At 38.9% G+C, this 17,500-nt stretch overlaps 1 protein-coding gene across 4 annotated transcripts in view; it reads left to right on the forward strand.

Moving 5' to 3' along the window:
- The window catches only part of LOC149131829 (uncharacterized), an 89,553-nt gene that overhangs the window by 57,372 nt on the left and 14,681 nt on the right, over window positions 1-17,500 (forward strand). The window contains exon 3 of one of the 4 annotated variants that reach the window (XR_016245222.1): window positions 10,190-10,616. The exons of the other annotated variants lie outside the window; for them this stretch is intronic. The gene's annotated coding sequence lies outside the window, so the exon portion shown is untranslated. Of the gene's footprint in view, window positions 1-10,189; window positions 10,617-17,500 lie in introns of those variants that run through there. 4 annotated transcript variants of the gene reach the window in all.

A 17,500-nucleotide genomic window follows, 5' to 3' on the forward strand; every position in this document is an offset into this window, starting at 1 on the left:
TAGAAAAAAATTGCAGAAATGGGAATAAATTTATAGAATGAGTAGGGTGGATGAGGTAAAATCAATGTCAGAATGGTAAGAGTGTGAGTGTATATCTTTATAATGAACAGAGAGAAGAATGTGAGGGCTAAATATAAACTTTTCAATAATGAAATCACGAAATTATTTGATGATGGTCATGATGATGATGATGATGAGGAGGAGGAGGAGGAGGAGGATAATGAGAAGAAGGAGGAGAGGGAGGGAGAGAAAGAAATGGTGGTTCATCCATCTCTTCCTCCTCATCATGGTCATCATCATCTCTAATGCTGCAAGTGAAAATTAAAGGAAGGAGGACTTTATAGTTCAAAAGAATAAAAAAGCTTCGACCAAAGTATCGAAGTTGAGCAGAGGTCACTATTTACGTGACCTCATTTTATACAAAGCTATTTTGGTATAAAGTGAACTCCAGTGAAGATCGCCAGCATGGCACCTCAAAAAAATATGGCACTCAAAAAAAAAAATTTATTTCATAATTAAATGGAGCATTTTAGCACATACACCTTCTTACAAAATTAACAATAAATTCTGTAGATTATACCTGGAAGAAAACTATAACATAATGAAAAGTAAAGGGAACCTAGTTAATACGAGGGATGAAAAAGTTTTTTCATGTAGATACATGGCAAGGTACCTCTCTATTAAACTAAATTTATATATTGATATTATTTGATATCATCCTAAAATATTCAATTCAGCTTTTTTTAAATATAACTTTTACCGTACTATATATTAATAGCTTAATTAAACTATACACCACAAATCTATTAAAACTCCAATACCCAAAATTATCTAATTGACTTACATCCAGACAAAATGTTGTTTGTGAACCTTTAGATTTATTTTCATAAAATTTGTATATACATATGTAATACTTATAGATATCCTGTTTAAAATATGAAATATATATAGTTTCACGTATAGGATCAGATTTAATTCTCAAAGCGTGTGTATGTATATTTTTCTGATAGCACATCCAGGCGACCATAACACCTTGATCGTGGTTTCATGATATTTCTATGTCTATATGTGAATACATATAATTTGTATGATATATTTCTAACTTTGATGTGTGCCTTTCATGTGTGCCGATGTTAGTGTATTTACGTCCCTGTAACTTTGCAGTTCGGCAAAAAAACTATAAACTAAGTACGAGGCTTACAAAGAATAAGTCCTGAAACAAATAAAAGAATAAAAGAATTTATGTATATGTATGTGTGCATATATGCCCTTCTGGCTGTATATAAGTATCATAAGACTGCATATATGTGTACATATGTGTGTGTATGTATGCAGGGATAAGTATATTAGAACGTACACGTATGTGTATGGATGTATTTGTATGTGGATGTATGTCTGTGTATGAATATATACATATATATACATATATATTTATATATATATATATATATATATATATATATATATATATATATATATATATATATATATATATATATATATATATATATATATATATATATATATATATATATATATAAAAGATAAACAAGAGTGAAAAAACTACAGAAGGCTTGTGTTACATGGTTAAAGTATATATTTAAATTGTTATGTCAGAAAAATGTTATAAAATTGTAGGTATAGAAACATTGTATTTGGAGAAATAACCGGTTTCGTGTTGTCTTTTCAAATTTCTCTACCTGTATCGTAACATGTCTTCGCTCCAGTGAGTTCTAGATAGGGGGAGGTAATCAGGGATTTTTTCCGCTATAAGGGAGATAATCGAAATGTAGGATGTGATAGATTTTGATTAATTTACAATTGATTTGGTTTAGAATGAATAGAATGTTAGGTTTTGTACTATATATTTTTCTCTCAGTGAGGTGAATTTCCTTATTTAAAAGTGTTAGCAATGGTTAAGTTTGGGCTTATATTTTTCAATGAAGAAGGTTTCCTTATTTAATCTAATTTGTGTTGGTGTTCCAATGGCACATTGATAGAATGGAAAGATTATAAATTGTTGTAGCATTTGTTTTGCGCATTTCTCAATATGTTCACTAAAGGGTATCATTGTGTACTCTGGGAATGCAGAGTACAGAATTGTGCCAGGGTCTCTTTCCATTATCAAGTTCCTCATATAGCATCTGTTTAGGGATACTGTAATCTTTCATTCTAACTAGGTGTCCATTCCAACATAACGGTGCTTGTGAACCAGCACCTCAATACTCAAAATATCAGCTGTCATCAGGACCTGTGTGTCTGGAGTTTTAAGGTCTAGCCAACATTCAGAATGTGTCTGAGACATCTCTGATGAAAGCGTTCAATGACCTTTACATGACGTTTGTAAAAGGTCCATGTCTCACATGAGTAAAGGAGCAATGTCAGTACATATACCCGGTAGACAGCAATTTTTGTTTGACTTGTGATGCCATGCTGGGACCAGACAAGAGACTGAAGAGACCGAAAAGAATCAGTTGCTCTCTGCAGCCTGAAAGATATTTCATCATCCAGGGAGCAAGAACGGCTGAGTGTGCTGTCCAGGTAGACATACTTGGGCGACAAGGAGACGACTTTATATCTCACATGGGCCACCTACGTGCAGGTCGGTGACTACATGCTTCCAACCCGTCAAGTCTGCATGCTTCGCCACCTTCCCATCGCTGCGGGACTTTTAAATAGAAATGAAATAAATATATACTAAAAATAGATACATATATACTGAAAATAAAATAAATATATATGGGGGGCGGGGAAGCAGCACATAGCGAGTAGAGGTCAGAAATGACTGTGCAGAGTTTTAGGTCCAATAAGGCTTGCACGAAACCTCCTAGACTCTCTCCACTCTATTGACAATATCCAGAGACAAGCCGGAGCGAGATGTCTGGTACCAATATGAGTCGCAAACTCAGTGATGTGGGAGCGTCATGATCTCTAGCACAAACCAAAGATACCCGAAATTTCCAATGCCATTCCGTGCATATCTGGTTTTATATCAGAGTGACCTTCTCCTAGAGATATACTTCAACAGAAGCTGAGGGGTGCCTCACTCCCATTGGTCTTCCAGCACACTGGACATCATCCCGGAATTTCTGCGTACCCGTGCTATTGCTAGATAGCCGTTGAGCCTGCACTAAGTTCATCCGACCTTTCAACATGTCTTGTTTTTAATCCTACTGGGTTTTTAGCAACTCTTCTCACCAGGGTAGCCTGGTAGCGGTGCCGGTTTAGTCGCTGACAACCCGACCATGCAGCAGGTTGCACTGGATTCCATGTTACCAGTAGCACTTGTGAGAGCCTCATAAGTGACCTGACATACATACATACATACATACATACATACATTACGAATCAAATTGGTGATTCACTTAATTGCTACTCAGAGTTTCACAAACGAAGTACATGCATCATCATTGAAGCAATATTTAGCGAACAATTCTCAATTGGTTGAGTCCGAATCAATTAGTCAAATATGCGGGAAATTACAAAAGGAGCATACTCCGTGATACTTCTGGAATGATTTTTTTGTTTCTCACAAGCAAACACTCTTTCTACTGAATGTCACAAGCAAACTGTTGTAATCCTTAATGTCGGATTGTTATAATGCCCACTCTGGTACAGCAGCATACTTAGTTAAATAAGTTAGACAACGATTATCTACAACCGTCTGTTACATACTCTCTTTATAATGACCGACGTCGCCTTATTTATAGCGACTATTACATACCACTCGTCACGTGGGAGGGGTGTAACATTATTACTATTATCCTCACAACACAAACGTACACACACACACACACACACACTCTCTCTCTCTCTCTCTCTCTCTCCCTCCCTCTCTCTCTCTCTCTCTCTCTCTCTCTCTCTCTACTGAATGTCAAATGAAGAAACTATATATATATATATATATATATATATGTACTCCAAAATATGTTCAACCTCCCTCCAGCTATAAATAATCTTGCAGGTGGATAAATTAGGAGAATCTATGACCTGCTATCGAATGCATCTTTACCAGGAGGATTACCTCGCCATAACAATATTTCCCTAGACAGAAGTGGCTGTAGCGCATAAAAGAACATTCTCTGGAGAAGAACAAGAAAGTAAACAACAACCTTGTTCGATCTACTTCTTTACATAAATGTAGTTAATAAAATAGTCCACCGACACACATATACACGCTCTTTAATAGCGATAAAAATGTTCGATCAGCTGTTCCTGCCTGGACAACATTACTTCGCATATCACACACGTAGTCAACCCTCTCCTTTACATCCAACTTGTAACTTCATAAAACGTCCGGCTCGCCTACTCAGAAAATCTTGTCTTTGACATGGAAAACATCAATAACACCGTCAGTTAATAATGCAAACAAAACTAGAAAAGCACTCGGAGTGCGCAGAACTCCTCCAAGCAACTCATTTCTACCCATATACACGCATGCTGAAAATCGCCCAATTTCCGAAACCAACGCCGGCAAAAACAGAACCTCCTTGGCGGGGGTAAAAAGAAAATAACACAGTCACATGATTTTGAAAAAAAAAGCCATTTAAAAACAGGAATCATCTGAAACAGTTATGATACATTAATGACAACAGCCATACTTATCTCAACCATCGTCATCATCAACACTGTCTCTGCTTTCACCACAATCACTATCAAAACTACGATCACCACAATCAGTTTCTTTACACAGTTGAAAATCCATTATCCGTTACTCATGGGACCGAGATTGTTGCAGATTTTGATTTTTCGGAGTGCTTTATTAAAAAAAAAATTGCATCTACAAAACGGGACAGTTTGAGGATAGAAACCAGGTTTAAACACAATAGCTTATAGGCATACTCTGAATGTAGTTCTATATAAATCCTTACAGTATAGATTAGATTACTTAGATAAGTTTCGGCCGAAGTTGACTCAGGCCATGTCTAATTTAATAGCACCACCTGGAAGAGATACACCGTCAGCTCTGAGGAACCGTAACCCATTCAAGCAGAGGGTTATTGTTTCAGAGACATATCTGGGTGTGGGTGGCTTTTCTGGTATTTGTTGGGAGTAATCATCTAGGGATCTTTTGAATGCCATGAAGCAACTTTCCTCCTTTATGCGTGTCTGGCACGATGCTGAAGAGAGCAGGGCCAATTGAGGTGAAATAGTTCTGTCATAGTGTTGTGATACGACACGAACATTTCTGTAGTGGACGGATGGCACGGGGGCCAAGCCTCGGAAGAATTTTTAAAATTGGTAATGTTGATGGAATATTTTCCACATTATACAGATGATATAAAATTCACAGCGGCGGTGGAAGGAGCAAAGCCTGAGCTTTTTGAGTCGATTCCAATAGTCAAGGCTTGTCATGTCATCCTCCACAGACTTCCGCCAAACAGATCATTTTAAGATAGATACGCGAGTAAAATTACGAATAGAGAAACGAAAATAAACTTTGGAAACAGCAACGCCACCATAGGTTACGTGGAAACGATGAACGTGTTTTCAAGGGAGATAATCAAAGAACGTAACATTGTAATACTTCATGTAAAATAAATATAACAAATGAATAATCTTTCAAGAATCCATAAAAATTCCCGGATCACTACCAAAATTTCATCATCTGTTCCTTGTGTCATTACCAACTTTTTCTGCAAGTTTCATCAAATACCGTTCACAACATTTGAGTTATTTTGCACACAGACGGACAAACTAACGCCGATGAAAAAATAATCTCCTTCCTTGGTGGTGGTAATGAAGCGGTAGTCCCCGCGAACACTTTCAAAATGTAATTTCAGATTGTAGAGAAAACTAATCCTTGCCACAATTGTTTTGGAAATTCAAATAACAGTGTTTGTTGGATTACATTATTTTATCTAATCTTTTCTTTTTTATGCCGGAAGGTTGTGGTTTGAAGGAGATCTCACTGTTGTTTCAATCAGTTGGAGCGAGCGTATAGAGGATAATAGTCTGTATGTATGTATGTATGTATGTATGTATACATGACTTGTATTGGATATGTCTTTGGCACATGGTGTTCATACGTAAATGTGTGTCCTTTGTGTGTGTGCATGTGTGCGTAAGTTTAAGTGTATGGTGTATGCTTAATGCTAAGAATGTGTAGTTGCAGTAACTATTTCTTTAATTATCTGTGAATGCGACGTTTTGTTTTCATCAAGATTTTCAGTTGATACCAATGTCTTGCTTTTTCTGGAAGTAAGTCTTCATTCCCTCTGATCTTCCAAGACCTCTCCCTTCATTATGACTGAACATATAAATGTTGTGTGTGTGTATGTGTGTGTGTGTGTGTGTGTGTGTGAGAGAGAGAGAGAGAGAGAGAGAAAGAGGAGAGAGACAGACAGACAGACTGACAGACAGGGGAACGAAGAGAGAGAGAGAGAGCTTTTGATTCATGTAGACTGAAGTTTAGTAGTTATCTTGTTTTTCTGTCTACTTTGTGTTGTTCTCATAACCTGGAGATGCTTATAGTATCCAGCCGAAACAACGACGTTATTTATTTCTTCTATTTTGTGTTTAATGTTTAGTTTAATGTTTGGGGTTATCCTATACTAATATATACCTTTCGGATTAACTCTTTATCCTAGTTTTTCACTCTCAATCTCCAGATATTTTTTTTTTTCATCCTTTTATTTAATGATTGATTGCTGTTGTTAGGTCAGTTTACCTTGGCTGAATGTAACTGTCACATGTTCAACACTATGCTCCATATTGATATAAAACTTATAAAGCTGTACAATTTACCAAATATTTTCTGGCGATTTCTCTGAATTGGAATAAAGTTTTTTTTTTTTTTTGTTATCCCTATAGAATTAGAACCAGATCTTGGTCCCACTAATCTTTTTGACACTTCCTGTTAAACATAGGTCTGTACTTAGTAGAGAAAATCAAAATAGCCTTTGTGAGCCTCGGATGTGTACCGCTTTGTCTTGGTTATGCATTTTCTATTGTATTGATACTATATAACGTAATATATGTGCAGAACTTTGTAGTGCTCTTTCTGCATGCTCTGAAAATTCGCAAGAACTTGGGTTTTGATTATATTTTTATATGCATGCATTTCAAATCATTACTAAGACGTTTATCATTGAAATTGTTTCTGTTTTTAGTTCTCATGATCTGATTTCCTGTTTCTCAATTTCTGCTATCGCCTGTTAGGAATGATACTTCGATTTAGGTATACTTCCTTTCTTGCTTCCATCACCACCATATTCGGCCAATAAGCCTAAATCTCTTTGTTTGTCCGTATTGGTATATCTCGGTATATGGTCACTTTAGCATTCTCTGAAGTATGTCCTGTTAAATGCATTAACCGCTCTTTTTTGTTGACAAATTCATAATGCTGGCATAACTTCCAATATATGAATATTCCTCATCCGTAATACCTGAAGATGCATTCTTTCTGGACTAAAACTGGGCAGTCAAGGAAAATGTAGTTATTGCTTTTTTCTCCCACTTTCACATATTCTGCAGTTATTGTATTCTGCAGTTACTGTATTCTGCTTCATTGCATATTTTTGTTGATTTGAGATGATAAGGTTTTAATCCTGTACGTAATAAAAAAAAAAAAAGAATCCTTGTGCATTAATATCGAGATCTTCATTTTCCAGTTTTGCAAATTTTTCTTGTCTACTTCCATTCATTTCAGTTAAATGAGGCATTGATCATATAAGGGCTATGATTAACCATTATTTTCATATGGCATTCCGTAGTCCCATTTTTATCTTAAGTTTTTAAGATCTTTTTTCTTTACAATTTCTGTTGATAATGCTCAATTCTCTTTACAGCCGTCAATCCCTTTCACCTCTCTTTGTATCTGTTGGCTTCTTTGAATATAGAAAATACTTTTGTACGTGTTTTATAGGTTTTTTGTATTAGTTTTCTATTATTCATTACTAAATTTTTTCCTGCAGTGAATATTGTATAATAGCTTTCTAGTTGCATATGACTATATCTCCCTGTGTTAATGGTAAACATAATATTTTAACTTGTGGATGCTGTATTCAAAGCCCAATCATAATTTTTCTTGTTTTTCCCTCTAACGCTGCAAGTTTAGTATCCCGTTGATATTATAATTTTGGGACTGCCAAAGTATTGTATCCTATTATCGTAATTTCTACATTTAGATATTTATCTAATGCCACTATAATTTTTCTTCTTAACCTTTACTTTTATTTTTGCGTAATGTCTGTGCATTAATCTTATCCTTGTTTTTATGTAACATGATTTAAGAATTCTTAAATAATTTTATTTTCTCAAAAATTGTCCCGATGCGTTTTTCAAATATTAATTTCAATGAATGCTTATAGTAATTGTGTACACACTCTGCAAGTATTTATCATCTGCTGCTGATGACCTGAGGCCGTCGATATTAAAAAGACGGTTGAGTGTTCTCTTATACCATATTCCTCTTCTAATGGAATAGCGTTAAATTTTGTAATTTACCCTTGCAATGTTTCCTTATCTTTGTAGCAGTAGCGTCAGACAAAATGCATTGCGATATTTCTCCGGCTCTTTGCATACTGATTTCATGTCTCGCAGACTGTGCTTTCATTCTTCGAGACTGATAAAATAAAGTAATCAAGTAATCGAGTTGATGTAATCGACTTACTCCTACTCTAATATTACTGCCGTTGTGCAAAAAATTGAAGCCTTGTAGAAGGCGCTTAGAGCAGAATCGATAGCATTTAGCAATGAGTTAGCAATAGAAAGAAATAGATTAGAGGGAGCACTAGAAGAGGCGATTAGTAAAGACATCGCGACCGTCGTGCTAGCGGCGAGAATGGCCCTTGATCAATTCTTTGAGGCAAAGTACGAAAGCTACGTTGCCAGAACTAAGGCCCGTGCGCTCAAACATGAAGGAACTAGAGCTGCACGGTAGGCCCGAACGGAGGAGACACGACGTAGCAACAAGACCAGTATCAGGGACGGGTGCGTGCTACTCGGTTCCGAGGAGATGTGTGCGGTTCTGGAAACCGCCACATACTCAGAAATGGGTAGAGGAAGCTGTCCCTGAAAATTTGGGTAGAGGTGGTGAATGCCTACACCGCCTCCGTCATCATCTTTCACCTGACTGCCGTGCCATGCCCCAGTTATTGCTTGATCAGGTTGGAGTATCTCTTATTTATTTTCTTGTGGAAGGGATGCGTTCCAATGCCCATGCGGTCTGTTTTCTTCCAACACCCTCTGTGTGACGGCTTAGGCATGCCGTGACTTCTGATGTGCAGACACGCGCTCATGTTGCGCTGCTTGCAACGATCTGTGGACGATGAAAGTATGTGGGCTCCGTTTGTGAGGTACGTATTTCTACAGCTCATCTCTTTGACGGAACTGCAATCATGGATGATTGATAGACCGGGACTCGGCACTTGGCACCTAGAATGTCATCAAGCGCTCACTTACTGACTTGTGCAGTTATGTCGAACAGCTGATATTGCATGTGGAACAGATCCGCCTATCAGCCAAGTCCATAGTGATGACTGCTCTGCCGCCTTCCTTTAATCGAGCAGGTAAGGCAATGTTTCTTTACCAGGTGGACGTGGCGAAAGAGGTTGTCTGGTGGATGAAGCTGAAAGCTATGAGGGCAGAAAATGAGACTGGAGAGGAAGGGACTGTCCTGAAGTGAATTTATTGATAAGTTGGTGAAAGTTGCGAAGATAGCAAGAGTGGCCGGTACTGCTCTGTATGTGTAGACCTGTGAGTCAGAGAAAAGTAACTGGAGAGGGCACTTGCCCTTGGTGTTCAGAGAGATTTTGGACGGTGGGGTTCCTCGATTATCCCTAGAGGTTCTTCTGTATGAGGAGGACCACATCACAAGCATCCCTTTTTCTTTCTTTTCCTTTTGTCTTATTGTATACCGTGTATACTTTTTTTATCATTTCATTATATAAACGCCACCACACTTTATGTCTGCCTTCGTATTGTCCCCCTCATCCTTCACCCCGGTGGTAAATAAAAGAAATCATCATCATCATCATCATCATCATTATTATTATTATTATTATTATTATTATTATTATTATTATTATTATTATTATTATTATTATTTCTACGACTTATTACATGTATTAAAGCTTGGCATATTCAGTGGGTCATTGATTATTGATTGCAATTCTTTCATGGATGTATTGATTTGATGACTGATAATGAGAATTGTAATACCGTTAATTTTCTATACAATACACAGCGCCACTATACGGATGAAAAATACTTTTCGTAAAAGTTGATTCAGTGATTGGCACAAAGACTCAACCATAGATAACAAAGCATTGGAAAGTAATATTAAAACCATCTATTAAATCTTAGACACACACAGTATTGAAGAAATATTGTAGAAGCCATATTTATTCGAAGCACAAATCCTGTGCTTTAAAGATAACAAGAGAGTACGCGATAACCAGAAGCTTTAAAACATAAAAAGAAAAAACTTCATTCCTGACTGTCGTCTATTGTTGAAGCATGAAATAACTTGTAAAGTACCAGGCAGAAGCCAGTGAAAGTAGACAACCAAATGAAGAGTATATAAATGAATTTACAAAGTGTTGATAATGAGTGTTGAAGTCAAAAATGTCGATAGTTTTGGTAATTGGTATTCGGAATCAACTCTCTTATTATAAAACATTCTATGAATAAATTCAGAAGCTTTGATAATATTTAATGAGTTACACTCATATACATACATACATACATACATACACACAAATAGATAGATAAATAAATAGATAGATAGATAGGTAGGTAGATAGGTAGATAGATGGATAGATAGATAGATAGATAGATAGATAGATAGATAGATAGATAGATAGATAGATACATTTCTTTTATTAGCCACACAGGGCTCAACGAAGATGGGACAAATACAATGTAGAGCTTTTCTTTTTGGGAGGGGGAAGGAAGGAAAAAAAAAAAAAAAAAAAAAAATTGGTGGTGTCGATCAAAAGGGATCGTAGGAAGGGAAAAAGGGGCAGTTCGATCAAAAGGGATCGAAAAAAAAAGAAAAGGAAAGGCCGATCAATAGGGATCGTGTATCACACAGTAATGTTCTCGTGTAAAAAGAGGGGAGGACAGTTTAGGTTTAGCCGTGGAAGGAAAAGCCCACGGAAAAGACCACGGTAACCTTGGTCAATATTCTCATTGAAGAAACTATAACAGTAAGTGACTCTCTTTTGCCTTTTTGTTTTATTTTTTTTTCTTGTTCATAGGGTTATGCTCAAGATGGCTCCGTCGTTCACACGTGCCATCCTTGCTACATTCACCCATCTTTTTTTGAAGCATTCACTAGACAAGACTTCCCTTTCTACTCTCAACTTCCTCTTCAGGTGATACTTGAAGAAGTTGATGAGAGATTGCCCAGAGAGGAAAGTCTTTGTCTCTAGACCTTTCAGACGCGTCCACCATACACATTCTTTCGCCATAGCCACAAGTACGATGAAAATAGCTCTTCCTTCCCGTTTAAAGGAAGGAGGCGCGACAATATTCACGATAGACTCGGCTGATAGACCGACTCGTCCCACACGCGATAGCAGTTGTTCGACGTAAGCCCACAGCTCGGAAATGGTGGGACACTGTACGAGTGCGTGCAGAACGGTTTCGTCGCTCTGCCGGCATCTCGGACAGGTCGGCCCCGTGTTTCTCGAGCCATGCCTGTAGAGCTTATCCCGAACGGGTAGTGCTTCTCGATAGCACTGCCAGGCCAGGGATCTCTGGAAGTTGTCCATAGGTCCCGGCCCGAAGGTCGTCTTAAACAGGCGGGTCAGGTATTCCTCGTCGACGCCCAGGTTCGCCCCGAGATCGTCGTCGTACCTTCCCTCCACTAATCCACTATAGAATGCGTTAGTTGTGATGCAGTCGCTCAAGGTTGACCCGGGTTGTTGGAGTTGCCGAAGAGCAGCGCGACACTCGCGGTGCCATTCGCCCTTCCTCGGCCTCTTCTTGATCCATGACTGCAGTTCGGTCATGGAGACGAGCTGCGGGAAAGCGCGCCGCACAAACGGTGACCACACCTGTTCACCGCTGTCTACGTAGAGCCGGAGATGTCGCAGTCTCAGCGCGTGTCTGCGCATCATCAACCACGGCATGCCCAGTCCTCCTTTTAACGGGTGTTGGCAGCAAACGGATCGCCTAACCATCGGAACGCTTCCTTTCCACAAGAAGCGGAAGAGGATGCGCTCCAGTTTGGTGATGGTAGGGTCGGGACAAGGAACGACGGTCAGGCGGTAGTAGATGACGGACGCGATGTACGTGTTCGCCACCTCCGCCCGACCTTTCAGGGAAAGCTTCCTCTCGGCCCATTGCCGGGCTAGAGTGGCCACCCTTCTCGTTATCTCGTCCCAGTTCTTCTCCGTTTGGAGGTCTGGACCAAACCAGACCCCGAGCATCTCAACCGGACCGTCAGTCCAACGTCCCACGACGGAGGCGCTACTTGACGGCATGGGGTTGCTTCTCCAGGTGCCGAGCCGCAAGCCCACTGACTTATCCCGGTTGATTTTCGCTCCCGTTACCGCTTCGTAGTCTCTCAGTGTCTCGCCGACAAGCTCGATGTGCTTTTGGCTAGACACTATGACGGTGACGTCGTCCGCGTATGCCGACACGCTCGTCCCGCATCCCAACTCTCGCGGGATGCCCCTCAGCGTCGCCAGCTTCCGCAGTAGTGGCTCGAGAGTCAACACGTACAGAAGCGACGAGAGGGGGCATCCCTGACGGACCGAACGTGCAATGTCGAAGGGTCTTGATAGATGCCCATTGACGCGAACTACCGAACGGATGCCTCTGTACAAGGCAGCCATCCAGCCGCGGAAAATGGGACCGAAGCCGGCTGCTATGAGGACAGCCTCCAAGTATTGATGGTCTACCCTATCGAAAGCTTTCGATTGATCTAAATTGATCAGGGCCCCACCCATGCCAGGTTCCTTAACTACCCTCTCTATGATGTAGCGCATCAGATGGAGGTTGTCATGGATGCTCCTGCCCGGCACCGCGCACGTTTGCGCCTTGCCGATCAGTTTCTCGATGACAAGCGCCAACCGCTTGGCTAACACCTTGGCCAAAATTTTCAAGTCTGCATTGAGCAGAGTGATGGGCCTAAAGTTATCTATGACGTCCCCCTTGTTTGGATCTTTCTTCAGCAGCGTTACGGCTCCTCGACTCACAAAACCGGGAATGCTCCCGTTTTGCTGCCAGTTGCAGTACACCGCCACCAAGACGTCTCCAAACAAGTCTGGCTTACAGTTGTAAAGCTCGTAGGGCAGACCATCCAAACCCGGAGATTTGTCCCTCGAGCATCCCGCCATCGCGTCCCTCACTTCCGCCGCCGTGATGGCACCTTCGCAGCACTCCGCCTCTCTTGCCGAGAGTCGTGGCAGGCTGTGCAGGTAGGCACTGAAGTCCACCCTGCGTTCTCGCTCGCCATTCGTCCCAAACAGTCGAGCAAAGTGCCGCTGAAAGGCCTCACACATTTTGCTTGGCTCGAGCAGCTCGCGCCCCTGTTCGTCCACCAGAGACCGAATGGTGGCTTTGTTGCCCTGTTGCGCCTCCGCCACCCGGGCCTCTCGTGCGGCTCCAACACCTTCGTTTCTTAGAGCACGCATCCTAGCCCTGACAACGCACCCTTCGTGTTTGGCGTTGAAGTGTTGGTCAAGGGCCAACCTCGCCGCCAAAACGTCGGATGCGATGCCACTTCTAATTGCCTCTTCTAGCTTCTTAACTAGTTCACCCTCTACTCTGTTTCTGTCTATGGCTAGTGCTTTGCTATACCTAACCGCTTCTGCTTTTATTGCTCTCTTGAGGGCAAACCACCATTTGTTATTGATGATGGCTCCTGTCAAAGCCCTCTTTACTAACGTGCTAATCCGGTCTCTGAAAACTGGTCTCGACGGGAAAGACGCGTTTAGTTTCCAGTAACCGGAGCCCTGAGATAGATAGATAGATAGATAGATAACATGAAGCTACAACAAACATTAACAATACTAAATGTTGCAATAACGACAAAGGAAAAAACAGTGATAGCAACAAGAGCAGGAATAGCAATAAAAATACCTGCAACGACAGCAATAGCAATCACAACAATGGCAGCAACAGCATCAGCCATGACAAAAGCAGTCGCGACAGCCATAATGATAAGATATCAAACACACACACACACACACACACACACACACACACACGTGTGTGCATTTATATACATGTATGTGTTTGTGTATGGGCATATGTATATAACATATATATATATATATATATATATATATATGTGTGTGTGTGTGTGTGTGTGTGTGTGTGTGTGTGTGTGTGTGTATACACACACATACATATATGAATACAAGTATGTGTATACGTTTGTAAGTTCATTTATATGTATATGTGTATACATGCATACGCGTGGGTAAGGGGGCATATATACATATAAATCATAGAATATAATAACAATAGTATTAGCAAAACATCAACAATAACAACAACGATTATGATAACAACAACAATAACAACAACAACAACAACAACAACAACAATAACAACAACAACAACAACAACAACAACAATAATAATAATAAAAAACAGCACCAAACAATAAGATCAACAGCAATAACAATAAGAAAAACAGGAATGTAGACATTTTTAGTAACACGACCAATTCTTAAGTACTCTTTGAATTCTCAATCATAGCTTTACTAAAAAACACCCACATACTGAGATAGATGCATATATTTAGTTATATGTACATAAATATGCATACATATTCATGAATATATACATACGCACAAACACACACACACACATACATATATATGATGTAGTTTGTATGCATACACACACATATATGTATGTATGTATGTATGTATGTATGTATGTATGCATGCATGCATGTATGTATGTATGTATGTATGTATGTATGTATGTGTATACATATATACATGGATATTCAGACAGAAAACAAACTAAAAATCTACTGAAAAGATACCCAATAAAACATTACGGCAACCAAACTCTACTTTAGGTAATATTTGCAATAACTATTAACATATACATACACACATTTCTACATAACTACCATACCACACAGATCGAGCATATATATAACCACAAATAGGCTATAAAAATCAATCGATATTGCTTTTTGGTTTTGTGCACTAGCTCTACTATAGCTAATAGTTTACAACACAGTCAACGGTGGTCAGAAGCTGCGACGTAGTGTGACGTCATGTGACGTCAGGGCTGCCATTTTGTCTCACTCAACAAGTACACTGCACACCGTTAACCAATTGCTTTGTATGGTTGCTGCAAATCTTGTCATAGCTTTTTCTTTTGCCAAATATCTTCGTATTAATGTAGGACAGATATATTTAAATATTAATCGCGAACTAAGGAATTCATAACACTATTTGAAGAACGTGGCTTTTTCTGCATAAGGTGGTAGTATGATGTCTGACTGTCAAAAGTGATTTCTTGTTAGTACAATTATTACATTAAGTCGTACTATATAAAAGTGTAAAAATGAAGAGTAAATGTAACATTGATAAATCTTCCATTTCTAAAGATGAGGGTTAATTGTTCGAAAAATTACGATATTCTCACAGTATGTATCATTCTAATTGGATTTTTGCAGAAGCCATCTGACAAGTATGGCTTATCATTTCTGTGTTCGTGCGTGTATGTGTTAGTGCGCGCGTGTGTGTCAGTGTACTAATGCTTATAAATAGTGTAAATAGTGCAAGAAAGTATCAAATAGTATAATAGTTGTATAAAGGCGGAAGGGAGTAGGTACCAGATTGTCGTTTCATCGGTCATGAATTCAAATTCAACGCAAAGAGTTACTGGATAGGACAGTGTAATTAATAACATACTAATTAATTCAAAGTGTACTACTCAGCATTTTTGGAAATTTGAAATATCAGGTACAATTTTTTCAGTAACAGGAAATATTCAACTTTAGCCACGTTTTAAAAAATAAATGGAGTTGGTCGGGCACAGTTTTTTATGCCCCATCGAGTAAAAGAGTGGATTTTATCGGATTAGTTTCTAGTCTACTTAGATCTTCATTAGAAAAACAATATCCATCATCTGTTCACAGCGACAGCTAATTTATGAGGTTTGTAAATTGGTCTGTCAAATTTGCATAGCATTGCACGTGTTAGCATCATTGATTAACACATAAGGAAGATATAACTCACATTTACCAAATTATCCAAAATGTTGTGTAGTCTTAATTAGTGGATTAATCCAGTTTATCAGCAGTGTTCACGCTGTTAAAGAAATTAGACTAACTACTTTAACTGATCTCAATCAGCTAAATAATGTTCCGGACTTGTTCACCATCATTAAATTGACGACGGCGAACAAACCGAAAGTCCGAAGTCGCTGTTAACCTTTTCCTTGTAAAAATTTATGAATATTTACTAAAATTCTTGTTCTATATGTAAGCTCCAAGACAAACATAAATACATACATACACACACACACGCAAATAATATTTAACAATTTATCTGTCTGTCTGTCTGTCTGTCTGTCTGTCTGTCTATCTATCTATCTATCTATCTATCTATCTATCTATATCACCTGAAGAGGAAGTTGAGAGTAGAAAGGGAAGTCTTGTCTAGTGAATGCTTCAAAAAAAGATGGGTGAATGTAGCAAGGATGGCACGTGTGAACGACGGAGCCATCTTGAGCATAACCCTATGAACAAGAAAAAAAAATAAAACAAAAAGGCAAAAGAGAGTCACTTACTGTTATAGTTTCTTCAATGAGAATATTGACCAAGGTTACCGTGGTCTTTTCCGTGGGCTTTTCCTTCCACGGCTAAACCTAAACTGTCCTCCCCTCTTTTTACACGAGAACATTACTGTGTGATACACGATCCCTATTGATCGGCCTTTCCTTTTCTTTTTTTTTCGATCCCTTTTGATCGAACTGCCCCTTTTTCCCTTCCTACGATCCCTTTTGATCGACACCACCAATTTTTTTTTTTTTTTTTTTTTTCCTTCCTTCCCCCTCCCAAAAAGAAAAGCTCTACATTGTATTTGTCCCATCTTCGTTGAGCCCTGTGTGGCTAATAAAAGAAATGTATCTATCTATCTATCTGTCTGTGTGTGTATGTGTGTATCTGTGACTGATCTGAGAGTGTGTGAGTGCGTAGGTGTGTGAGTGTGTATGTATGTATACGAACATATAAATATATATACAGATGTGTATATACAACAATTTTATTTGGGATGTCCTAGGTAATGATTATTAATATTGCTGGGTTTATTATTTTTAATCCGTCTCTACGCTGCCGGTAAAAAGCATTTGTTAATCATGCATGTACCTTCTTTTAATAGTACACTGTTACATAGTAGAGGTCTCATTAGTTACAATAGTGACAACACTCTACTTATCTATCACTCTTTCACTCTCTCTCTCTCTCTCTCTCTCTCTCTCTCTCTCTCTCTCTCTCTATCTATCTATCTATCTATCTATCTATCTATCTCACTATCTGTATTGACAACAAACTTTTTTTTTCTTGAAA

The sequence above is a fragment of the Octopus bimaculoides genome, chromosome 19 (genome assembly GCF_046866305.1).
Source record: "Octopus bimaculoides isolate indiv1 chromosome 19, ASM4686630v1, whole genome shotgun sequence".
In the NCBI taxonomy this organism is placed as follows: domain Eukaryota; kingdom Metazoa; phylum Mollusca; class Cephalopoda; order Octopoda; family Octopodidae; genus Octopus; species Octopus bimaculoides.